At 36.0% G+C, this 24800-nt stretch overlaps 1 protein-coding gene across 2 annotated transcripts in view; it reads right to left on the bottom strand.

Annotated features, from left to right (window-relative positions):
- LOC110178214 (uncharacterized) overlaps positions 1–23681 on the bottom strand; it is a 65540-nt gene extending 41859 nt beyond the window's left edge. Inside the window, exons 1-2 of one of the 2 annotated variants that reach the window (XM_086830487.1) lie at positions 23350–23681; positions 22433–22500 (exon numbers count right to left, since the gene is read on the bottom strand). The gene's annotated coding sequence lies outside the window, so the exon portion shown is untranslated. The remainder of the gene's footprint in view (positions 1–22432; positions 22501–23349) is intronic. The other variant, XM_086830488.1, reaches the window with a different exon arrangement.
- Between the last annotated feature and the right edge of the window lie 1119 nt (positions 23682–24800).

The raw sequence follows: 24800 nt of genomic DNA, 5'->3' as shown, positions 1-24800 counted from the left end.
TAAAAATCAAATTGAAAAAAACTCATAACTAAGCCAAAAACGCATTAATTTCAATTCGGAAAGTTTTCCTATGCTAGTTTTTAGTAGGTTAATAAATCTGCATACTCAATTTAAAATGTTAGAAAATTGAATTTTTTGACAATTTTAATGATGTAACCCCTTATCGTTTTTTGCAAAAATGCAAAAACTGGTAAAAATTTCGATTTCCTCCAAACATGCCTAGATCGACTCAGCTGTTGATGCTGATCAAGAATATATATGATTTATAGGGTCGGAAATGACTCCTTCACTGCTTTATAAGCTTCTGACTAAAATTATAATACCATATTTTATCTATTTTTACGCCAATTTTTTATAAAAATCAAATTTTAAAAAATTCATAACAAAGCCAAAAATGGGTTAATTTTAATTATTTATCACGTTAACAAATTTGCATACTCAGAGAAAATATTTTGTAAATGGAAATAACTGAAATTATAATCCCATTCTTTGAGTAGGTATTTTTTACATTTTTATACCAATTTTTCCTAAAAATCAAATTGAAAAAAACTCATAACTAAGCCAAAAACGCATTAATTTCAATTCGGAAAGTTTTCCTATGCTAGTTTTTAGTAGGTTAATAAATCTGCATACTCAATTTAAAATGTTAGAAAATTGAATTTTTTGACAATTTTAATGATGTAACCCCTTATCGTTTTTTGCAAAAATGGAAAAACTGGTAAAAATTTCGATTTCCTCCAAACATTCCTAGATCGACTCAGCTGTTGAAGCTGATCAAGAGTATATATGATTTATAGGGTCGGAAATGACTCCTTGACTGCTTTATAAGCTTCTGACTAAAATTATAATACCATATTTTATCTATTTTTACGCCAATTTTTTATAAAAATCAAATTTTAAAAAATTCATAACAAAGCCAAAAATGGGTTCATTTTAATTCGGAAAGATGTCCCGAGCTAGTTTTTACCACGTTAACAAATTTGCATACTCAGAGTAAGTATTTTGTAAATGGAAATAACTGAAATTATAATCCCATTCGTTGAGTAGGTATTTATTACATTTTTATACCAATTTTTCCTAAAAACCAAATTGAAAAAAAACTCATAACTAAGCTAAAAACGCATTAATTTCAATTCGGAAAGTTTTTCTATGCTAGTTTTTAGTAGGTTAATAAATCTGCATACTCAATTTAAAATGTTAGAAAATTGAATTTTTTGACAATTTTAATGATGTAACCCCTTATCGTTTTTTGCAAAAATGGAAAAACTGGTAAAAATTTCGATTTCCTCCAAACATTCCTAGATCGACTCAGCTGTTGAAGCTGATCAAGAGTATATATGATTTATAGGGTCGGAAATGACTCCTTGACTGCTTTATAAGCTTCTGACTAAAATTATAATACCATATTTTATCTATATTTACGCCAATTTTTTATAAAAATCAAATTTTAAAAAATTCATAACAAAGCCAAAAATGGGTTAATTTTAATTCGGAAAGCTGTCCCGAGCTAGTTTTTATCATGTTAACAAATTTGCATACTCAGAGAAAGTATTTTGTAAATGGAAATAACTGAAATTATAATCCCATTCGTTTAGTAGGTATTTTTTACATTTTTATACCAATTTTTCCTAAAAATCAAATTGAAAAAAACTCATAACTAAGCCAAAAACGCATTAATTTCAATTCGGAAAGTTTTCCTATGATAGTTTTTAGTAGGTTAATAAATCTGCATACTCAATTTAAAATGTTAGAAAATTGAATTTTTTGACAATTTTAATGATGTAACCCCTTATCGTTTTTTGCAAAAATGGAAAAACTGGTAAAAATTTCGATTTCCTCCAAACATTCCTAGATCGACTCAGCTGTTGATGCTGATCAAGAATATATATGCTTTATAGGGTCGGAAATGACTCCTTCACTGCTTTATAAGCTTCTGACTAAAATTATAATACCATATTTTATCTATATTTACGCCAATTTTTTATAAAAATCAAATTTTAAAAAATTCATAACAAAGCCAGAAATGGGTTAATTTTAATTCGGAAAGCTGTCCCGAGCTAGTTTTTACCACGTTAACAAATTTGCATACTCAGAGAAAATATTTTGTAATTGGAAATAACTGAAATTATAATCCCATTCTTTGAGTAGGTATTTTTTACATTTTTATACCAATTTTTCCTAAAAATCAAATTGAAAAAAACTCATAACTAAGCTAAAAACGCATTAATTTCAATTCGGAAAGTTTTTCTTTGCTAGTTTTTAGTAGGTTAATAAATCTGCATACTCAATTTAAAATGTTAGAAAATTGAATTTTTTGACAATTTTAATGATGTAACCCCTTATCGTTTTTTGCAAAAATGGAAAAACTGGTAAAAATTTCGATTTCCTCCAAACATTCCTAGATCGACTCAGCTGTTGATGCTGATCAAGAATATATATGATTTATAGGGTCGGAAATGACTCCTTCACTGCTTTATAAGCTTCTGACTAAAATTATAATACCATATTTTATCTATTTTTACGCCAATTTTTTATAAAAATCAAATTTTAAAAAATTCATAACAAAGCCAGAAATGGGTTAATTTTAATTCGGAAAGCTGTCCCGAGCTAGTTTTTATCACGTTAACAAATTTGCATACTCAGAGAAAGTATTTTGTAAATGGAAATAACTGAAATTATAATCCCATTCTTTGAGTAGGTATTTTTTACATTTTTATACCAATTTTTCCTAAAAATCAAATTGAAAAAAACTCATAACTAAGCCAAAAACGCATTAATTTCAATTCGGAAAGTTTTCCTATGCTAGTTTTTAGTAGGTTAACAAATCTGCATACTCAATTTAAAATGTTAGAAAATTGAATTTTTTGACAATTTTAATGATGTAACCCCTTATCGTTTTTTGCAAAAATGGAAAAACTGGTAAAAATTTCGATTTCCTCCAAACATTCCTAGATCGACTCAGCTGTTGATGCTGATCAAGAATATATATGATTTATAGGGTCGGAAATGACTCCTTCACTGCTTTATAAGCTTCTGACTAAAATTATAATACCATATTTTATCTATTTTTACGCCAATTTTTTATAAAAATCAAATTTTAAAAAATTCATAACAAAGCCAAAAATGGGTTAATTTTAATTTTTATCACGTTAACAAATTTGCATACTCAGAGAAAATATTTTGTAAATGGAAATAACTGAAATTATAATCCCATTCTTTGAGTAGGTATTTTTTACATTTTTATACCAATTTTTCCTAAAAATCAAATTGAAAAAAACTCATAACTAAGCCAAAAACGCATTAATTTCAATTCGGAAAGTTTTCCTATGCTAGTTTTTAGTAGGTTAATAAATCTGCATACTCAATTTAAAATGTTAGAAAATTGAATTTTTTGACAATTTTAATGATTAACCCCTTATCGTTTTTTGCAAAAATGCAAAAACTGGTAAAAATTTCGATTTCCTCCAAACATTCCTAGATCGACTCAGCTGTTGAAGCTGATCAAGAGTATATATGATTTATAGGGTCGGAAATGACTCCTTGACTGCTTTATAAGCTTCTGACTAAAATTATAATACCATATTTTATCTATTTTTACGCCAATTTTTTATAAAAATCAAATTTTAAAAAATTCATAACAAAGCCAAAAATGGGTTCATTTTAATTCGGAAAGCTGTCCCGAGCTAGTTTTTATCATGTTAACAAATTTGCATACTCAGAGAAAGTATTTTGTAAATGGAAATAACTGAAATTATAATCCCATTCGTTGAGTAGGTATTTTTTACATTTTTATACCAATTTTTCCTAAAAATCAAATTGAAAAAAACTCATAACTAAGCCAAAAACGCATTAATTTCAATTCGGAAAGTTTTCCTATGATAGTTTTTAGTAGGTTAATAAATCTGCATACTCAATTTAAAATGTTAGAAAATTGAATTTTTTGACAATTTTAATGATGTAACCCCTTATCGTTTTTTGCAAAAATGGAAAAACTGGTAAAAATTTCGATTTCCTCCAAACATTCCTAGATCGACTCAGCTGTTGATGCTGATCAAGAATATATATGCTTTATAGGGTCGGAAATGACTCCTTCACTGCTTTATAAGCTTCTGACTAAAATTATAATACCATATTTTATCTATATTTACGCCAATTTTTTATAAAAATCAAATTTTAAAAAATTCATAACAAAGCCAGAAATGGGTTAATTTTAATTCGGAAAGCTGTCCCGAGCTAGTTTTTATCACGTTAACAAATTTGCATACTCAGAGAAAATATTTTGTAAATGGAAATAACTGAAATTATAATCCCATTCTTTGAGTAGGTATTTTTTACATTTTTATACCAATTTTTCCTAAAAATCAAATTGAAAAAAACTCATAACTAAGCCAAAAACGCATTAATTTCAATTCGGAAAGTTTTTCTATGCTAGTTTTTAGTAGGTTAATAAATCTGCATACTCAATTTAAAATGTTAGAAAATTGAATTTTTTGACAATTTTAATGATGTAACCCCTTATCGTTTTTTGCAAAAATGGAAAAACTGGTAAAAATTTCGATTTCCTCCAAACATTCCTAGATCGACTCAGCTGTTGAAGCTGATCAAGAGTATATATGATTTATAGGGTCGGAAATGACTCCTTGACTGCTTTATAAGCTTCTGACTAAAATTATAATACCATATTTGATCTATTTTTACGCCAATTTTTTATAAAAATCAAATTTTAAAAAATTCATAACAAAGCCAGAAATGGGTTAATTTTAATTCGGAAAGCTGTCCCGAGCTAGTTTTTACCACGTTAACAAATTTGCATACTCAGAGTAAGTATTTTGTAATTGGAAATAACTGAAATTATAATCCCATTCTTTGAGTAGGTATTTTTTACATTTTTATACCAATTTTTCCTAAAAATCAAATTGAAAAAAACTCATAACTAAGCTAAAAACGCATTAATTTCAATTCGGAAAGTTTTTCTTTGCTAGTTTTTAGTAGGTTAATAAATCTGCATACTCAATTTAAAATGTTAGAAAATTGAATTTTTTGACAATTTTAATGATGTAACCCCTTATCGTTTTTTGCAAAAATGGAAAAACTGGTAAAAATTTCGATTTCCTCCAAACATTCCTAGATCGACTCAGCTGTTGATGCTGATCAAGAATATATATGATTTATAGGGTCGGAAATGACTCCTTCACTGCTTAATAAGCTTCTGACAAAAATTATAATACCATATTTTATCTATTTTTACGCCAATTTTTTATAAAAATCAAATTTTAAAAAATTCATAACAAAGCCAAAAATGGGTTAATTTTAATTCGGAAAGCTGTCCCGAGTTAGTTTTTATCACGTTAACAAATTTGCATACTCAGAGAAAATATTTTGTAAATGGAAATAACTGAAATTATAATCCCATTCTTTGAGTAGGTATTTTTTACATTTTTATACCAATTTTTCCTAAAAATCAAATTGAAAAAAACTCATAACTAAGCTAAAAACGCATTAATTTCAATTCGGAAAGTTTTCCTATGCTAGTTTTTAGTAGGTTAATAAATCTGCATACTTTTTTTATGCCAAATTTGCCTATTGACTGCAGTTGTAATATTAAATATTATGATACTTAATTTGGTATATAACACAAAAATATCTAATTTAGAGATTTTTTTCCATTCAAATAATTTCAATATAAAATGTTTTAGTTTCTTATAAAGAAAAACATTTGAAGTCCCTAGAATTTCCTTCAGTGTAGCCAAAAATTGGAGTGCGGCGAACGCAGAGAAAATCGAGAAAATAGAGATAGAAAAGCAGAGAGACAGAGAGAGAGTGTGGATGGGGAAGGGGAAGAGTGATGTGCGGGGGGCGAAAACCGGCGGGAGTCAATAAATAAATCAAATCAAAATCAATTTGTTTACTCTACACCCGGCAAGCACACACACACAGTTATAGAACAAGAAGCATATGCAATGCATAATTCAATTTGTTGTTCAATTGCGTGTATTTCAATTGCCTGCCAGCCAAGTCAGTCAAGTGGGCAGGGGGCAGGGGGCAGGGGGCAGGGGGCGTGGCACATGGCTCTCGGCCGGGGCGAAACTTTGCGGTCACTGTGGCAGAAGAATTAGGACAAATTTGCTAGCCAACTGCGACTGGCACTGGCACTCCACATAAATGTACATGCATTCATATATGCACTATATATAACGCATTTATGAAGCATATTATTTTATTTGCGCTCTCTCTAAATTATTAAATGCCAGCCTCTAAATGGAAATGAACTGAAAATAGCCCAAGGAATGTGTGTGTCCTTCCCTCGTTCTCTTTGAATACTTTTCAGAGGAATTTCCCCAGCTAAACGTGTTCGAAATTGGCTTCTATACCCAAAGACACGCAAAACAGCATAAAATATATAGCAAATGGAATGTGAGTAAAAGCTGAGTACTAGGTTGTAAAATATTAAAGCATGTCACAGTCACAAAACACACAGTTTACAACAAGTTTATGGGTTCATAAACATCGATAGTCTTAGGTCAGTGTAGAACCCTCGTCAATGTCAGCCAGCAGTGCAAAATAAATGTCATAAAATCGGCTTAAAAACTTATAAAATATTTTATGTTTTAAAAAGATTTTATTAATGGTTTATTATTTATAATGATAATAATTTATAAGAATTTTTATATACATATGTGAAGGAGTTTTGAGTTAATTAAGATGCCAAAAGAGGTGAGAGGGAAAAATTGAATGGACCTTTATCAAAATCTGTCAAAAATCCTTTCCTAGCAAAGGTTAATTATCAAGAAATGTTCTGCGTTAATTATCGTTGTTCCCGGGTTAATTACAAAAATCTCATACATTCTTTTCTTATACCAAAATTGCTGTTTCTGATAGCTTTATTAGGAGAACGAGATCCCCCACAATTCATAATCTCAACAAATCAACGTTTTTTGGGAGTCTTGGAGGTCTGTGTAATTCATTCAAGGGCTCCTTGCAATGAAACATCGAGTACATACATCCCTGAAACAGCCTCAGGACTGCCACTTCCTTCGATTTCGCCCCGAAAAACTTGATTGATTTATGTCTTTATCGTTTGACTATTTCTCCATTAAGCACAGCGATGGTATCATTTAGATTAGTCCAATGTCCCATTTAGGGGCCATAAAAATGATAAATGATCGGTGGGGCAAATACAGGAGAGCAAACAAACCGAGGGAGTGGAAAAACAAAGGCACCGAAAGGGAAACTTGCATCATTTTGCATCGGGAAAAGTTTACCCAGTGGCAGGGGGAGTGGGAGTGGGAGGAGCATTTGGAAGGTGCCAAGTGGCATGCTGCTGCAATATGGCCCAGTTATCCACTTTTATGGCCGGCACACGCACACGCAGCGATTTAGCCAAAGAGAATTTCGCCTCACAATGCACAGAGGCGCATTTAAATTGATTGTAAGCAAGGAGCAGGAACAGGAGCAGGAGCAGAAGCAACAAAACCGGAAGCAGCATCCAAGCAAGGAAGCCGCTGAGAAACGGTAAAGGAAAAGGAGCAACATCAATCAAAAAAGAACCCGCTTACTACAATGGAACTCAGGAGCGAGGATGTGCATTTCCTTGGAAATGACGATGCCGCCGCCGCTGCTACTATTACCTGTGGAAACATAAAATTTAACAACATTGTAGCAAAGAGCAAACAAGCTATACATAACGATATCCCATGTTATCCGCTCTTACGCTTCATGGCTACACGGTTCAAAATATGTGGAAACCCTTAAAAATGTCATAACCATAAAAATAGAGAACTTAACACTATATTTCTCAAGAGTTTTCCATGTTTTTATCATTAATTAAATTAATTAAGAAAAAAAAGAACAATGGAAACTATAAAATTTAAATAAAGTCAAATATCAGCTCAAATATATTCCAAAAGCACGAATTTAACGAAAAGTTCTCTGAAACGCCGAACTTAATTATTCATGAATACTGATTACAACCTTACAAAACTGTTCCAACTTTTTCTAGACTATTATTCCCTTGCAGGGACTACAACTTACCTATAACCTATAAATATATATATTCTTGATCAGCATGAAAAGCCAAGTCCATGTCCTAACATAGGAATGATTTCTGAATTAAAATGAATGGCTTTTTGCTTTAGTTGTTAGCTTTTTAAACATTGATTTGTTGATAAAATTGTCATATAAGTATATCTCTAAATATAATTTTGAAGAATGCTTATATATTTAGCTCAGTTATTTTCTATTTTCGATACGATCGTTTTCATTTTAATGCAAATGGAACCGATATACAAAGTCCCAACCAAATTACGTATACGTCCAGGTGTCATTACACCCTTGAAGGGTACTATAATTTCTGTTAGAAGCTTAAAACGAAGCGAAGGAATCATTTCCGACCCTATAAACTATATATATTCTTGATCACCATGAAAAGCTGAATCGATCTAGCTATGTCCGGCAAAATTGTATTTTTTTTTTAAATTTGGAAAATTTTATAAGGGGTTACATCATTAAAATTATCAAAAATTAGCAAACAATTAATTTTTGTTAATTTTTAAACGGAGCATGCAGGTTTGATAACCCTATAAAAAGAAGCAAATAAAAGCTATCTGAATTAAAATTAATGCATTTTTGGCTTAGCAATGATATTTGAAAAATTGTAACTTACTCCAAAAAAATTACATCAAAATGCCGATTTAATATACCTATCGATCGATTAAGCATCGATCTAATGATCTTATGGCTAACTACGAAGGTAAACAAATTTTGGCTGCTCGAAGTTAGCTTCCTTTCTTGATAATTTATTAATCGATTTGTTTGTTGATGTGAAAGAACAAGGCAAGGCAATTTTTTTAAGTACAGAGAATATATTTTCCCATTTTTCTTCTTGCGCTTGCGGACTTTTCACAGCGTTTTCCTTTGTTGCTTGGCGCGTTGCAATAAAAATCCTTAAATATGCTTGTGGCACATGGACACAAACATGACTGTCAGCAGTTTTATGTTCTTTAAAATGCAATATTAAAATGTGAACGATTTCAATATGACCCACTCACCTCTCGCCCCCAGAGACCACCACGCTCCACTGGCGAAGTGTTGACTTAACTGGTCATTGACTTTACCAACTTTTATGCTGCAGTCAAAAAATTATGCAGTCCGTTTCGTAACTGTATGACGACGCACAGGCTGACAGCTGGCACAAGTGCGGATTAACTCTTAATATTGTTTGAGTGGTTAGCACTCCAGACAGTTGTCAGAATAAATATCAAAGAGTTTTGTTTGTCTTTCCTAAACTGATTGATGCAAATAAATTCAATTTATTTCACCTTTAAAGAGAGAGAGAAATTTCTTCATAGATAAAAGTTGAGACATTCATTTATTGTGAAGGAAAGCCATTAATTAAAGTCATATGTACTGAGCTTCAAAAATCTAATAAATCATAGATAGGGAATTCAATTCAAATGTTGGTAAAACTGTTACATGAACTGCTTTGTTAAATTATTATTGAAAAATGCTTAATATTTATACAGTTTATTAATGTTTTTCATGGATTTTAATAATAGTCGCAATGCCGATAGGGATATGCTACTAGACGTTAAATTATATTTACACTTTCTAGAGCAGATTTAAACTAATAAAGCCTTCATACCTTATCCTAGATATACAAACACAAATTCACCTTCAACTTGTATAATTTTTTAATAAAATTAATGTAATTTTCAGACCACCTTACACCACAGAAACGGACTGTGGAAAACCCCTCAACAACTGCGTCTGTCTGCCTCTGTGGTTGGGTTGTGTCAAAAAAAAGGGCAACTTTTATTTACAAGGGGACGTGGGTGTGGGTGTGGGTGTGGGAGTGGGCGTGGCATGGCATGGAGAGGTGAGATTTAACTGGATGCCGGGTCAGTCTCGGGTCGGGTTTACTTTGCTGATTAAACATATGCGCCATCATCAGCGAGCCGCAACAAAAACGAAGCACATAAAATTTATTTAAACTTCGTTTGGAGCTTGCCCGTTGGCAGATAATGGGTATCATATTGCCCCAGGGCTTCGCACTTTAGTTTCCATTTTCCCGCAGTTTTTCTTTCTGTGCACTTTGCATTGTAATAAACACACGACAATATGCGAACAGCAGCAGCGACATCGGCACCCTCAAAGTCGAGGCGAGATAATAAAACGAAGGCAACGCTGTCGCGTTCCAATTACACTTTTCTTCTCGGGGCAAAAATGAAAAGGGAAACAGCAGGAGTCGAGAGCTTATGCGGTTGTTAAAGTTAAATATTTTAAATAAAACAGTTTCCAACTGGGATTAACAGGAGGAGCGATAAAACATGCCATATTATGTGCAAAGTTCTTTTGTGAATAGCTTAAAGGTTGGCCAACTTTAAAATATATTAATGGAACTACAAAACGGAATGGACAAACAATATAAAGGTTTATAATATATGTACATGCTTATGATGGATTCCCTAAAGAATTATTAGCTATCAAAATGGTTAAGCAATTCAATGAAGACTTTTATAACAATCCATATATATCCAGAGTTACCATATTAAATATACATAGTAGGTCCTTCAAAACCCCTGCTTTTGGATGACATGTGTTTCCCATCTCAACAAATCCAGAAAACAGCTATAAAAAGTAACTTTATACTTGTCCATTCACAATTCCGGTTGAACAATTCAAACTTTTGCAGCAAGGACTTTGCCTACAAGGACTCAAGTCGCTCGTTTACAATTCGAACAACTTTCCTGGACTGTATCGAAATTGTTTGCCGGAACACGCTCTGACCTGAGACTCTCCTTCTAGTTTCCTTTCTGGCCCTATATGTGTATGCATTTACAACTTTTATTTGTGCCAGAAAAAGGGTACGAATTTTGATGTCTTTTTGTGTCGGCTCTTCTTTGGGATATATACAAGTGCCCCGCCTTTGTATGTGAAGATATTTTGGCTTTTTCCCCAGGGCTAAATAATTTGCAATGCAGCCGCCGCCAGTGGGCAAAAGGGATATATTAATACTTTTTCATTTAGTTTGCAGACTTGCTTGGGATATGGCACAAAAAAACACACAGCACATAAATAAAAGGGAAAACTTTTCAACTTGACCATTTTCCGGGGTCTGTAGAAGTTTGCGCATATTTTACGAGCAAATAAAAAAAGAGAAACTCTGCAGTGCCGACTAATGGATTTATGTTTTTAGCCAAATTACGAATTGAACCGAACACGGCATTAAAATGTGTCCCCAATAAGCCAATTTTAAAGGGTGCTGCCTCGTAAATAATAGGGTTAGGGAGCTTAGCAGGGACTCGGGCTTATCGAGCCGTGAACCCAACTCAAAAATCCTATCACAAGCGTAATTAGGTTTTAGCCGGCAGCATCAGCATCAGCACAAGCATCAGCCATTAGACATTAAAATTAATATTATTTTCGATATACATTTTTAATGCTAACCTTGCTGAGACCTCCAAAATTAACCACAGCACCGCAGAAAAAAAAACCCGGAATCCAACCGGAAATTGTGGAACGCAGCGAATTGTGATTTTGTCTTGTGGCAGGCAGGCGTGAGACGCATCCTAAAGGGAAAAGTTAAGCCCTTCTTAGCTGAAAAAACGACACTTCCGTACGGGAAAAAGATGAACGGGGAGCGGAAGTCAAGCATCGTCTCATCTCGTTCCGGGCGAAGCCTAAAAACAATGAAAATTACAAGGCGGCCGGCGGCCGAAAGGGAAAATTTGAAAGAAATTTCCTGTGTCGTGCGAGTTGCTTTATCAACATCAGTTCCAAAGTTAAGAAGGCACCGAAAGAAAAGTACAAAAAACCTAATTTCTAAAATAAAAAATTAATCCAAATGTATACTAAAAATAGTTCACAATCTTCATAGGTTACAAAATATATTAAGGTATAATTTTTAAGTGCATAAAATCTCTTCGATTTCATATGACATTATATTTGCTTTCCTAACCAAATCGAAATAGCTTTAAATTTTTGATTTTTGTTTAACATCACGTTATTTAAAATTTACGAGCACTTTTGCTTCCAAATTTAATGACCAATTTTTTAGTGACAATTTTTACTGTGTAAACCACTGAGCCTGTGACCCACATAAACAATTTTATTATTGGCTTCTGGGCCGCAAACCGACACAAAAAAGGACGAGGAAGCAAATAAAAAAGTAAGAGACGAGGGGGGGTTGGGTCTTAGCCCAGATGTGTGTTTGTGTTAGACCGGAGAATCGAATTAGCATGCGAAATCTTTTGTTTGACTAACAATGTGTCAACGTGTGTGACGTGCAGCGAGCGTTAGTCTCTGTCAGCTCATCGATGCCATCGCCGGGATGAAGTTGGATCCAAGCCAGACGCCTCCCCCGGCGCCATTAGGGCCTTCTGGGGGGCACAGTGACAGTCACACAATTGGGAACGCCACTGCCACCGCCATCCGGTAACCTCATCAATCTTGACGATCGAATTTTAGCTTAAAATTGTACAAATTGGTTTTTGTCCTGCGCTAAAAAATACCATATACATATATAGGTAGGTGTGCGAAAATCCATTAAGCACTCGGGGCTTTTACAAATTATGAATGGCTGCTCTATGGGTCTCGGGGGCTTTGAATTTGCTGGATTTTGCGGTTATATTATTCGGTTTGCCGCCATTGTGCATATGTCCTGACATCCTTTTAGCCAACTTCCATAGATGTTTGCCATCCATCGTTGGCCTGCTTAATTAATGCTCGTTCCCACTGTGTGTGTTCGATGTGTGTGTACGTCCCCTCCAATCTTTGTTGACCTTTTACCGAATGCAGGCTGGCTGGAAGGCTGGATGGCTGGCTAGATGGCTAGGCCAAGTATAGACTCAAACAGTTTGTGCTAAATTAGCAAATGACACAGTCAACATGGCCAACTTAGAGCGATGCCAGAAAAGCGGAGCGAACAGGATGAAAGGCCTGCTAACCCACAAAATGTCCGTACGTACGTTCAGTGTCCCGCACGGGAGGAGCCCCTCTCCTAGCCCCTTTCCTAACCCTCCCTCAGTTCAGCCATCGTCGTCTTTTAGTGCTGACACAAAACATAATGCCGGCGGGCAATGCTCTTTTGAGCACGCTTCCATGGCGCCCCACGGGGGGGCGGACGAACGGGATGCGGCTGCTGCCGCTGACAAGGCACAGTGGTAACCACTTATTGGAATTTAATACTGTCAAGAAATTGAGGTTAGTAATGCCCCATTTTCAGGGAGAGCTAGAGAGAGTATTTGCACAAAAGTGTTGGTTTAATCCTGCTTAAAATATTTATATAAATATTCTTATCTCGCAACTACTACTCCCTTGAAAGTCTAATTCAATTGCTAAACTTTGTTCCATTTTGGAGAAGCTGCTGTTGTTCTCAATTTTATTAATATTCCAAATCGAATCACCGAACTTTTGTTGGCTTCTAGATGACTTCATTTCCCCAGGACTCCAGTATCCTAGGATCCTTTGGCCACTGTCTGCTGCTAGTTGGGTGTCTAGCACAAGTGCCTCAAATGCGCATAACAATGATGATTATATACAAACGTATACATATATTTATATGTATATACAGAGAGCTCCTCCAGCTTTGTGTAGGTGATGGGCTCATCAAAATTGTGACAAAAAAAATAAGCAAAGGGAAGAAAATAAAAGAAAACCAAACAAACAGACAGCCAAACAAACGGGCTAAACAAAAAGTTAAACAAAGCAACTCGACTCGACTCGACAGTCGTCGCGTTTTACGCGGCTAATGAAAGGCATCGGGGAAAACTCACCGACTGACTGGCAGGAAAATCTTACCACCCAACACCCCCCACCCACCATTACCTACCAGGCAGCTCCTCCCATAAACGCCATGCTGATAACTTCTTTATGTCTGGGGCTAAGTAAAGACATTGCCTGTGCCATCTCCGAGGGAAATTATGCCAAGGCAGCAGTGGCACGACCACAGGAGAAATTGCCAAAGAAAATATATAAAATTATTTTAAATTGAAATTCTGTTTATCTGGCCCAAGGAATCGTGGTGGCTGTCGTCCTGCGGACAGACACAGGGCCCCCGAAAAAAACACACACACAGAATCCAGCACACATTGCAGGCAGGACAGGAACTGCTTGTTCCTGCTCCTGTCCCCGCCTTCCCGGGGTAATTCAATAAAGTGGAAAATGATGCTCGTCGTCAAACGTAATTTGCTTTCGTGGTTTCCACAAATCTGCCAGCAGCAGTTAGTCAGGGTCGTGGAAATGGCCAAGGACTTCGTTCCGAGGCACTTGAATGTCGTTAATCGGTTCTTCATATCGCATCAAACAGAGAGTGCGAGAGTGGAGAAGAAGTGCCTCAGTATCAGCCTCATGCCGCACTAAACCCACCCAGAGTTGACTCTATGAGTTGGCATCATCAACGACCGAGTGATAAGTGCGGATATAGTATACTTTACGAATATCATTCCCTTGTATACCTTTATCCATTAAACCATTGATTTTATTAACGAAATTATGCGGGCAGCCATAGAAATAGCTATGCTTTAAAAAAGCCACTTAAATGTCCCAGAAAAGTATGCTATAAATGGCACTCTAACAAAGAACTATTAAAAGGTCAGAACGAAGCTTAGAACAAATGCTTTCGGAACCCCTTTTCAAATTAATTTTAAACCTGATTTTAGTTCAGTTCAGTTTAAAAATTAAGAGGTAGACTTAAGGAATTTATTAACTCCCTCCTCAAATAAAGTATAACCCAGTTTCTTCCTGACTTCTTGAATTTTTTTCCCAGTGTTGATTTCCTGGCCCCGTTGTCCCAGCCATTCACTTAGCTGCTAGTTCGGGGAGCTTGGCTCCCGGCTCAGCTCAGACTGGGGGCTAAACTCTACTCAACTTGGCGCTCATCTCATCATCGTCATATGGCACACAAGTGGCAAGCGATGAGTTTTGGAGGAGTCCGGAGTCCCAAAGAAACCAAAGGCGGCATGCAAACAGCAGCAGTAGCAACAACAACTACGAGAGGCGCCACACAAAAGGCGATTGTGGGTAAAAAAAAGGGGGGCGGAGCCGTGTGTAGGCTGATGAGGGGGGAGTGTGGGTGTTCGGGGGGAGTCAGGCAGAAGGCAGAAGGCTGGGCTTGTGGAACGACCCCATTACGTGCCAAAGCACTAAAAACAAGCCACACGAGGAAGCGTCACCACAGTGGCCAGATTGGGGGAGTGGAGAGACGGAGGGTGGCAGAAAAGCGGGGCAGCTGGAGAGAAACTCGTGGAGTGAAGCTGGTGGGGAAGGCACAGGGGAACTCCTGGTGGAGCAAAACACAGCCATGATAAAAATAATAGCATAATTTCAAAGATTTACCGGTAAAAAATTAAATGCATATTTTATAAACTTAACTGGAAATAACAAAAGCTTAAAGCATCATTAAAACAACATAATTTTATAATAATTCATCCCATTTCCCAAATAACTATTAAAATTTATCAATAGTTTTATAAGAACATTTTTTCGAAAAATCAAAGTATAAAAATTCTCATAGCCAAGCCAAAAATGCATTAATTTTAATTCGGAAACCATTCTTATGTTAGTTTTTACTAGGTTAATACATCTGCATACCATATTTAAAATTAAAATTTTTGTAAATTTTTGACAATTTAAAAAAAAATACATTTTCCCCAGATATGGCTAGATCGGTTCGGCTTTTCATGTTGATCAAGAATATATGTTCTTTATAGGGTCAGAAATGATTACTTCACTGCGTTTTAAGCCCTGCAAGGGTATAGTTACACCGGTGCGCATACGTAATTTTTTCGGACAATAAATGCCTGAAATAAAATTAAAACCAAAGTTATATAATATATAATAATATATATCATATATAATAATGATTCCTTAATTGCGATATAAGCTTGTGACTAAAATTATGGCTCCCTGCAAAGGTAAAATTACACCAGTGCGTATACGTAATTTTTGGAATAACAAACGCCTGAATGCTTCATAAAGGGAGATTTTATCGCACGCCGAAGTTTACAAATCTTTAACGTTTTTAATTAATTAATAGGTTTGAATCAGAAATCAATCGTAATTTAGGTTAAAATAATCGCATTCTTCGAACAGTTATTTTTCCATAAATTTATGACAATTTGTTCGAAAACTCAAAGTTTAATAATCTCATAGCTAAGCCAAAAATGCATTAATTTTAATTCGGAAGCCATTCCTATGTTAGTTTTTATCAGGTTAATAAATCTGCATACCATATTTAAAATTAAAGTTTTTGCCAATTATAAAATTTTAAAAAGTTTTAAGAAATTAAATTTTACTTAAGCATAGCTAGATCGACTCGCTGTTCATACTGATCAAGAATATATATGATTCATAGGATCGGAAATGATTCCTTTACTGTGTTTTAAGCTTCTAACTGAAGTTATAATACCCTCAAATAGGTACAATAAATATTTTCAAGAAAATTATCCTAATAAAATTTGATTTAAAAAAATATTTATGATATTTTTCCATTAAATATAAGATTTGTTTTAATTGTTCAAATGTTTAATCATTAATAATGTTTTAAAATATTTTCAAGATGTACATATGTTTCAAGTCATAAATGGCTTCACCCTTAATTTAGCTAAAGCACGACTAAGACAATGGAATTTCTATTCCTACTTTGTGTTCGGTACCTTACCTTGGGCTTCAAAATAATAATAAATAAATATTACAACCAATCTATTTCCTGAGCTAATACCAAATTTGGTAAAAAGAATATGCTAATATTTTGTGGGCCATTGTGTTTGATGTATTTGCCTGGAGAGGATGGAGGGTGCCTCGTACAAGGCTTATATAGCGAGTCTCTATGGTATGTACAAATATGAGGAACGAGCGATGCTCGTAAATTTTGTCATACACATTTTTTTCGCTTTTCTTCCACTCGTCTCTGTTATTTTTTGTTTTCTGCACTTAAATTTCTGTCCGCTTTTCATCTCTGGGCTTTCCGCTCATTGTTGGTGTTGCTGTTTCATCGCACATTTTCATGTTAATGCGCCCGAGCTGGAGCTTATTTTTCGTCCTCGTTTTTCTTTGTTTTTATTATTAATATTTGTTTTGTTGTTTTTAGCAGCCCATTAAAGACAAAAAATGTGAAAATGCGGGCACACGCACAGTTTGACATGCACTTTTAATCGATTACAAAAAGCTACACGAAAAAAATGCAGAAAAAAAGAAGGAAAATATACGAAAAGCTACGAAAATATTGCTGCAATTTTCTTGGCGCACACACGATTTTCCATATTTATTTTTATTGTGTGTTCTTCGGGTGTGTGTATGTGTGTGTGCTTGGAGTGTTCCTATGTGTAATTCGTGTGTGTTCGTTAGTGTCTTTTGGGGCCTTTTTCTGATGACTGCTCTGCGATTAAAGTTTACTTTTTGCAACTTTAATTGAATAATAAATTAAGCGAACGGCACCACTCAAGGCTCAGACCAAAAAATAATCAAGGAAAGTTAAAAAGCAGCCAACGAACCGGGACTTAGTCTCTAAAATAAATATAATAAAAATAAATAATAATATTTCCTAAGAGAAAATTTATGTAAAAGTATCAAGGAAGTATTTAAAATATATATAGAAAATACATTACATCAAACTATACGGGAATGATATGGTTTTAAGATACCTTTAAGAACAGCTACCAAAGGCTTTCAGTTGAAATAGATTCTCCCCTACTTTCCCAGACTCTTTTGCTCCAATTTTGCATACAAATTAATTATTTTCAATTAGAAGATAAGCCTTTGTCTGCCTTTGCACAAGTTGTACCCCTCTCGCATTTCAGTAAAAAGCATTCCCAAAGAAATCCACACAGAAGTTCCCATTTACGCTCTCCAGCATTAGCAACTTTTTTGAATTCCTTTACATCTGCTCCACTTTCTTGGCCGTTTTTTGTTTCTGCTCCTCAACGGCTTTTGTTGCTGCACAATAAATGTGTAATACCCATTATTTTATTATTCTTCTTTAAAATGAAGCTGCAAGAACAGCAGCCGGCAAAGAGTTGACTTGCTTCAAAGAGCAATGTGAAATAATAATAAACAAATCGTAGGGAAAACTTTCTGCATGTTTATCTACGGTGCTGTGAGGCGGAACAGTGAAATTTCCAACTCAAAAAAAAAGAAAAAGAAAATGTATCGAGTAAAGGGAAGCCATCAAGGCAAAGATAATTGCAAAAACATTTGGTAATAAGAGTCGGAGGGGAAACGGAGTGCCATTCGAATGGATCAAAATTTAACAACAATTTAGTACTCCATTAATGGAGAAACATTTACAGTTTATGGGCCATCGCTGTGTGTGTGCACTAAAAAAAAAAGAAGAAAACTCAAGAGTAAGTGGAAAAGATATCATTCCTTCGAGGAGCTTTAAGGGTTCCATTTCTATATGATATCCCATCTAGCAGCTTACCTTTTGTCTTCTCCGATACAATATATCTATATTTCCTGTTATCCCTAAACATTTTGAAAATATATATATGGAATTACACTACATCCCCAAAAAACACTTCTTTCTTCAATATATTCCAGTGTACATCTCCATGTATTTTCGGGGGATACACAAGACATAGTTAAAGCGTGAGCGTGGGAGGATGGCTGCTTAGAGCTGCACATTTGCCAGATACCAGATAGCTGACAGATACAAAATGCATAAGCTGCTCAAAGTTTAATCGGTTTATGTGACAGCTGAGAGGGGGATTTCCACGGGGGTCGACACTCCACTAAATCATAAAGGATTTGCAAAGCCATAAACTGCCAGAGGTCCGGCAACTAAAAATAAAACGCAGCATCAAGTGGCTGTCAATGCGTTTTCGGGCAAGTGCTTAAGATAAGATGCACTGGACGGTATTCGCTGGATTTCGAGATCCCCCTATGCCGTATCCCATCCCATCCCCCAGGATTAAACCCAAAAATCTGGGAGGGGGGAGGGTAAACTCATAACTAGAGAGGGAGTAGAGAAAAGCGCACCGAAGGACAATTAAGCAATGTTTTTTCTGTTTGTGGCAAATGGGAAATGGAAAACCCCGGGAAACCAGGAGGAAAACCATTGTGTGGTTTCTGCGGCTTGATTAAGAAGTTTTCCCGGAGAAGGGGTTATAAATGATACAAGCGCCAACGAATTATTCAAACTAATTGGTTTAAACACTCCAGGGAATCTCCTACTTTAAGCAGTTTCCCGAAACTTGAGAATTAAAACTTGAGAAAGCATCTTCTGCGTCTTGTTGTGGACACAAGAAGGAAACTTTTCCCAGAGTTTTTGTGGTTAGGCAGTATTTTGTTTTTAACATTCGGGAAAATTGATTGGAATCGAAACCAGAGAGCACCCCGAAGTCCGCTCATTAATATGCAATTAACAATCAACAGTCGCAAAATTCATTAAATCGCTTTCAACGCATAATTATTATTCAGCTTTATGCAAAGTATCCTTCGCCACTTCTTCACTTTATTTAATTAGCCTCCAGGATTTAGGAGATTTATGTATCAATGAATGAATAATGAATGGACATACTTATGCAGTGTGAAATTCAACGCTATGAGTCATGATTTAACCAAAACTTAATCAAGCTGAAGAAAGCTGCAAAGAAATCAAAAAGTTAACCCAATAAAAGCGCAGGAATTCCATAGAATTGTAAGCCAAACTTGAGGCTCTTCATTAGCATACACTTAAGAATTTACAAAAGTTTTAAAGACACTAAATTAGCCAAGAGAGAGAGGAGTCCTAGTCAATGTCTCGTGAATATTTCGCCGCCATAGAAATATGCAAATTATGCACACTTTATGCCGATGCCTTTCCACCCATCATCTAATTAGACTTTGCCGGCAGAGGAAACTTTGTCCTGGCTACTTGCAAATTGCCTCAAATTGGAAAATTTTGCCCAGAAGAGGTCATGGCTCCGACCCGATGACTTTGCAGAGGGTACAGGGGCACTCGACTCTCAGGTCAATCCCTGGATATTGATACGCTTTTCGGTCCCCTTTGTTTCGTCTCTTTTGTCTGTTGAAAGATAAATCTTAATGCCGCCTAATCAATAAATAATTGCCATGTTCTGTAACATAGCCTCACAAAATATCCATTTCAGTGTAATCGAAATCCATAGACAAATCTGAGATAAGCCAATTGTAAACAAACGGGAAAAAGGTTTTCCAGCAGGCCCCGAAAAATTGTTGCCAACAATTTTTGAGGACGAATCAGCAGGACGAAATGAAATGAAATACTTTCGATTGACATATACGCATTTTGTTGTGATGGGAATCCATTGTTTGCAGGACTCGAAATGAACTTGTTATTCGAGTGGAGAGGAAAAACAAAAGGGAAAAACAAAAAATAAAATAATGCATTTGTGAGCGCGAGGGGAGGAGAGGAGCAGAAACATGTTGTGCGAAGTTCAGCAGGAAAAGCTGGGAAATCTGGGAGAGCTGGGAGGGGACACGACAGGACCGAACTCTTCGTCACGTTTCCTTCGACACAAATTTAATATTGTAAATGGGAAATGGAAAAATTCACTCGTAGAAAAGTCAGAGGATTAGTCGTAGAAATCTTGTATGGAAAATAGGTAAAGGGAGGAGCATCCGTTTGTCCTAAAAATTCCCTAGACCGTATACTCAAGAACAGTGAGTCGAAAAGAAAATAAATCTATACAGAATTAATATAGTTTTTTCCCAGAGATTTCAAAACAGCAGCTATTTCCCAAACCTATCCTATTCGTGGCATTTGTCGCCGCGTGTAATGTTAGGGCGAGTGGAAAATGTTCGTGTGAAATGTCCTGACTGACTGACACTTGAACGTTCAATTGATTTTTTGACAAAACACACGGAAAAGTGCGCATTGCTTTCACCTTTTCGCTGGCTTCGCTTGTTGTCGCAGCTGACGGCTAGTGTCAACATCGGAATACCAAAATGGCAATCGGGAATCGGGAAATCAAACTATGCAAATGAGCTCGTCCGTGACCCCGCGCCGTGCCAATCAGGGGGCGTCGGTGGGCGTTAATCAAACCCGAAAAAGGTGGCCCTGTCACTAAATGAAATAAATGTAAATTTCATAAATGAAGTGAACACACAGCACATCCATCCAGCAGCCAGCACACATCGCGAAGCGTCGCCATCAATATATCATCAATATTAAAATGCAATTACAGCTTGCCGCCTGCCAGCTGCCCTGCCGGGTAATCGCATAAAAAATTAACCGAAGAACTGCGCTAAACGTTGCCTCGACTCGCTGGATACCTTGATTTCCGCGCTGCTCTGCTTTAACCTTTCTTTTCCCTTTTTCTGCGCCATTTTCCAACAGAATCGAGCGCGCTCGCCTAAAAGTATGCCAGAGGTTTTGTGGCGACACAGGCGGGAAAACTCAAGGAAACTCCTGGCACTCCTGGGGACTGTGACTTTTGTGGCATAAAGTTTCCTTCGCCATTTATTTCGGTATCAGTGCGGCTTCAGTTGGGGGTTTTTCGCGTAATTGTCAGGTTGTCACTCACCGGTTGCCATTGGGTAAACTTTAAATGTTAATTTTCTTTTGATATTTGTGTTTTTCGAATGGGGCTTTGTTCTTAATTGCTAGCTTAAGTCATGTAAAAGAATCTGGTTTTAAAAAGTTAACCGAAAATCTAATAGAATGATACTCTTTGAATTTTTCTATCTAGAATAACATTTTGTTAATAGTTTTGGAAAGCAAATTAACCTTTAAAAAGTGTTTTTGAAATAATTTCAAAACATCATTGGATACTTTTCACCATAATATTTTTGTTGATAAAGAAATCTATTGCAGCAGAATAATTGCCTCGTAAAAATGCAAATAAATGCTCGACCTAACCGCACACTTAATATCTTAATCCATTCAAAACTAATCCGATATACGACCTGTGCTTCACATTTTCAATAAATCAAAGCCACACCGCAATTATACGGAATACCCCGTAACTAACCGCATCGAGTTACAATTACCATTGCCAGAAACCATTACAATCGATTCAATATTTGTCAGGGCAAATTGTCATTAATATATAACGAGAGTGTGCGGACGGACTGCCGAAGTGTCCAATGACCAAATGTTCAGGGGACCCACTCCGGGCGCCGCCAAGTGGCCGACTAATAATAAAGATTCGGAAAAAGGGGAAAAATAAAAGCTCAGACTCACAGTTAATCTAGTTGCGAGACCAGCAGCAGTCACTAGCACTTTACTCTTTTCTCGCTCGGGTTTTCCCTCCCATCGCCCCCCCTCTTCGCCCCACCCCCCGATCCCACACAGAGGGAAAAATCAGTCTTGAAAATTTTAATCAACTTTGACAAATGAATTTGAACATGTCAGTTTTGGCCAAAAATACTTGTAATTACGCGTCATGGCCAGAAAGAGGGTACACCTGCGACTGAGAGCACTCTAACAATAATGTTTGATGGGCGTTTGCCAGAGAAATATAAATGGTTTACTTACATTTTCCAAAACTGAAGCTTTAAAATGAACGATCATCATTTTTGATTAAACAGGATGTTTTTTGCGGTCTCCAATGTGGTATAAAGTTTAGTTATTGGTAGGGATAAATAATTATAGGAATCTCCTTTTATTAAATATATTAAAACACTTGTCGGCTGAATTAAAACCAATCAAAGAGCGACACCATGAATTTGCACTTTAACAAATTTAATGTTAACGTTTTTAAGATGTGTCATCATGTTTTAAAGTAGTAGTTAAAAACATTTATCTGCTAAAGATTACGAACCTATATAGTTTTGTCAAGGATTTGAAATCTACTAAAGTAATGCCGAAAGAATGCAATATAATTTTTATAGTAACACAGTTACCTTTTAAACGCTTTATATTAATAAATTTAAACAGGTTTTTATTTATAAGCCTCAATAAAATATATTATTAAATACACCAATATTTAAAATGAGTTTTCTTTAAATAGTTTTGTTATAATAAAAATTCAATTTTATTAGTTCGACTTTAATTGTTTAAAGTAACCAACTCAAAGGTGCGACATTTGTAAACTATTTTGTGGCATGTGAAAAGTGGTAAATATGTTAATTGATGATACATTTTTTGAGCGGTGCAAACCTCTCACTACTAGAGCTTATGTATAATGCATGGCATCTCTCCGGCATCTCTTGGCTCTTGTAAACGTAGCCAGGCAACGGGCCGGGCCAACAACTTTGACTGGTCTTAATCGCTGCCAAAGGAAAACCTGAGGAGCGCCGGGGAACGGAACTGGGAGCTGGGGGAGCTGGGAACTGGGGGAGCTGGGAGCTGGGGGTCGTGGAAAACTGTCAGCGTCATTTTAGCTATTGAACGTCCGTCCGTCCTCGCACTTTGGCTTTTAATATTCAAAATAGGAAAATCCCGCAACGAACCTAAAATCAGCGAATGCACGGAAGCGGCAGCATTGCGGCGCTGCCGTCGGTGCTTGACACAGGAATTTCTTGTATATATTTATATTTATTTCCTTGCACGACTGCTCTTTCCTTTATTTATTATTATTTTTGTGTACTATTTTTTGTATACTATTTTATGTAAATTTATACTCTTTTTTTTGGGACAATTGTGGGCGAAAATTGTCACATTGAGCACTTGGGAAATGCGGAGATGCGAAGAAAAGAAACCGTGCAACGACGCGGTCGCGGACGAGAGAGAAAGCTGCGCGGCGGAGACTTGCTCGTCGGGCAGTCAAAATTCGACTGAATCCGCGCTGCCAGAAAAACACGCATTCATAAAAGAGACCAGACCGGCAGGCAGTACCTCCTTTTCCCACACCCACAACGCCACTTCGCACTCCTCTCTTTGTCACTTTCTACGGGAGAGGCAATGCAAAATAGGCAAAATAGCTGAAGAGAGCGAGCTCCATTGAGTAAGTTTCCAAAGAGAGAGACTGGGAGAGAGAGCTTTTACCCTCTCCTGCAAAAAGAGGAAAGGAAAGTAAGGGAAAACTCACCGAAAACTGGAAAACTCTGCAAATAGTCGGCAAACAAAAAACACAACCATGTATATATTTATATATGTTTATATATATATAGAGTCACCATGTTTTTCCAGCCGGAGCATAGAAAAAAAAAAGAAAAAGCTCTCAATGATTACAACTTACACTGGAGAGCAATGAGTGCACTGAAAGAAAAATCATAGCAATTGTCAATTAGATACCCCATGTTTTTGTGCTAATAAAACAAATTCATCTTACTCTTATTAAGATTTAATATTATTGGTAAGAGAGTATTTAACTTTTTAATTTTATTTTTAAGTTTACAATTACTAACACATTTTTTTTTCTTTGTGTAATGAAAGAGTGAGCGACTAAGCTCGCGTATAATTTTTGACTTGTAATTGAAATTTCATGGATTTATAGTTCACCCGGAGACTGTCAACCAACTGATGCTTTGGGAGATAGTGAAAAAATATACAAAATTCTTTCTGCTCTTCTTCTTACGGTAAAAAAAAACCACCCACTCTGAGAAATCAGCACGGAACCAACTGTTGATTGAGGCGAGTCCGGAATAGCTTTGGTTTTTGGATGAATAGAGATAGGTCGAGGGGCGTTTTGCTCTTTTATTTGCGGTGAGGCGGGTGGAGGGTGACGGGTGACGGGGTTGCTGGCTTACACACAGGGGGGTTGGTAGTAGTCTCTGGTTAATGAAGCGCTTTATTGGACCATCGCCAAAAGGCCGAAAAAGAGGTGAGTGGAGATTTACACTTGGTTGGACTACCTACGAACATTTATCTGGGTCTCTATGCCGCAGTGAGTGTTGAAGGTCAGGCCCCTGAGGGTCCAAAATGTTGCTTTTTCCCATTTTGTTGAGGCCTTTTGTTTGCT

Source organism: Drosophila serrata, unplaced genomic scaffold (genome assembly GCF_035046125.1).
Source record: "Drosophila serrata isolate PLE 108 unplaced genomic scaffold, ASM3504612v1 contig_240, whole genome shotgun sequence".
Taxonomy (NCBI): Eukaryota; Metazoa; Arthropoda; class Insecta; order Diptera; family Drosophilidae; genus Drosophila; species Drosophila serrata.
The sequence above is the reverse complement of the archived record's forward strand: the minus strand, read 5'-3'. Positions and strand labels throughout refer to the sequence as shown.